The sequence below is a fragment of the Poecilia reticulata genome, linkage group LG18 (assembly GCF_000633615.1).
Source record: "Poecilia reticulata strain Guanapo linkage group LG18, Guppy_female_1.0+MT, whole genome shotgun sequence".
Taxonomy (NCBI): Eukaryota; Metazoa; Chordata; class Actinopteri; order Cyprinodontiformes; family Poeciliidae; genus Poecilia; species Poecilia reticulata.
The window spans coordinates 19537620-19540006 of NC_024348.1; the positions used below are offsets into that span (position 1 = coordinate 19537620).

A 2387-nucleotide genomic window follows, 5' to 3' on the forward strand; every position below is an offset into this window, starting at 1 on the left:
AGCTTCTTTCTCATAATCACCATCAGATTAATAAATAATAATAAACCTTACAGATTTCATCAGAACCTCCTGAGAGCCTCGGCCTCTCAGTTTGGATGCTTTGCTCCAGAGCAGAGCTGTGTTGATGTGGACCAGAACTCCATCCAGACTCTGATTCCTGATCAACGTCAGCGTCATGGAAACCATGGAGGATGAGCGGGTTGAGTCAATCAGTCTGAGACGTATCAATGAAACCTGGTGAGTCTGACTCATCAGTGATCACATGATGATGTCATATCATGATGATGTCATCTGATAGTAGAGGCAGCAGGTGTTGCTCTGATAAAAGGCTCTTTGTTTGACTCTGGACTTTTTCTTTTGTTCTCCTGAAGGTTCTTCATAAAGCAGCTCACAGGCTCTGCAGGATCCCACTGACTTTCAGATAAACATGAGAAAATGATCTGGATTTTTCTCTAACAAGGAGAAGCTCGTCTGTTGTCGGCTGAACTGTGCCTACAGACCTGTCGCCCTGACATCCCGCAGCATGGAGGTCCTGGAGAGACTCCTGTTGGCCTACCTGAGTAAGCAGACAAGCAGACCCCCTTCAACACAGCCTGTGTCATCTGGACAAAGTAGCAGCATTGTGAAGATCATGTTCTCTGGTTTCTCCAGTCCATTTAACATAATTCAGCCTGATCTGATCTGTGATAAACTCCAGAAGACAGAAGTGGAGGYCTCAACAATCACCTGGATCTATGACTACCTGATAACAGACCACAGTTTGAGAGACCGATTGACTGTGTGTCCAACCAGGCGGGGAGCACCACAGGGCTCTGTACTCTCACCATTCCTTTTCACTCTGTACACTTCAGACTTCCAGCACAAGTCCAACATCTGTCATCCACAGAAATGCTCAGATGAGTGTGCAGCTGTTGGGTGAATCAGAAATGGACAAGAGGTCGAGTACAGAGAGCTGGTGGACCGCTTTGTGTTATGGAGGGAACAATCAAATCATCTTAAATGTAACAAAACAAAGGAGATGATTGTTGTTGAGAAGCCAGTTACCATTATAGGTGAAGAAGTGGAGGTGGTTGAGGAATATAGATGCCTCAGAAAGTATGACGGCGCTTTATGGCCAGACTAAGAGAGTTTTACTTTCAAATACAAGAATGCAGTCATAAAACTACGAGAACCAAGTCGTATTAGCAGAATAGTTTAAATATTGGCAGAGTGAAGACGCAATATTGCCGGAAGAAAGTYGTTAAATTAAAAAGCTTTGATGGAGTGATATGAAACGTGACCYGCTCGGCAAGTCTGGTTCTTTCTGTTAAATAAAAAGTTGTTTAAACAATAATTTCAAAGTCCTGGGGCTGAAATTTAGCTTCTGATGTGCTGAAACATTTAGTATTTACTCATTTGTTAAACCAGTGCCACCTWTAATCTCAGTATTCCGCAAAGGTGGTGGTTAAAAGTTATCATAAAATTACGACTTTATTCTCGTCCAACTTTACTCGTATTTAAAACCCAAATCAAAACCTCASAGCCTGGCCCTTTAACTCCATCATAAACAAACAGCAGCTCGCAGAAAAAGGCCAGGAAATGAGACAAAACCTATTTTTACTGTTAATGTATTATGTTACGCACTTTTCATCTGACAAGCTGAAATATAAACAATATTGCTGCAAATCTTTTCATAATAAATGTTAACTATCTACTTTGTGAAAAACTAAAAAAGCTTACAAGTAACCAATGCTTATACTTGTAAAAAGTTTTATTGTTTTAAGTCTAAAAATGCACATCCCAGTTAATCATTTGCACTTTTTTTTTTTCAAACCGAGTCTTGATTAAATGTGACGRATTTTGAAAATTATTTTGAGACTTAGAACAATAAAACAGCAGTTTTGATAATAAGGTGGGTCCAGTGCTGGAGCCAGTTGTTTGTACGGATAAATTATTAAATATGAACAAATGTGCAAAAGTATTTCAATTCTGGAGAGGGAGGGACGCTTGTGTGTGGTGGGGGGAGGGTGTGAAAAAACAACATGATCCGTAGGGGGGGCCTGACAGAAAATAGTTGAGAAACACTGGTTTGCACCAAGATGCTGCAGATCTTCTATGGTTCTGTTGCTGAGAGCGTCGTCTCTTCTGCCGTCATCTGTTGGGGCAGCAGCATCAGAACCAGGGTCCTGAAAAGGCTCAACAGCCTGATGAAGAAGCCTGGTGTTGTTCTGGTTGTTCTGAAGAAAATTATGTMCAACCCTGACCATCCTCTTCATCACATCCTCTTCATCAGACTGTGTTGGGAAGGCAGAGTATCTTCAGTCAGAGGCTTCTTCATGTTCAGTGCAGTACAGACTGCTGCAAGGGATCTTTCCTGCCAACAGCCATCATCATCTACAATAACTCTG

At 41.7% G+C, this 2387-nt stretch overlaps 1 long non-coding RNA gene across 1 annotated transcript; it reads left to right on the forward strand.

Annotated features, from left to right (window-relative positions):
• The first annotated feature begins 37 nt into the window (after window positions 1-37).
• LOC103480860 (uncharacterized) lies at window positions 38-1279 on the forward strand. The gene is made up of 2 exons (XR_536189.2): window positions 38-237; window positions 372-1279. It is a non-coding gene; the product is annotated as an uncharacterized LOC103480860 (long non-coding RNA).
• The last annotated feature ends 1108 nt before the right edge of the window (window positions 1280-2387 follow it).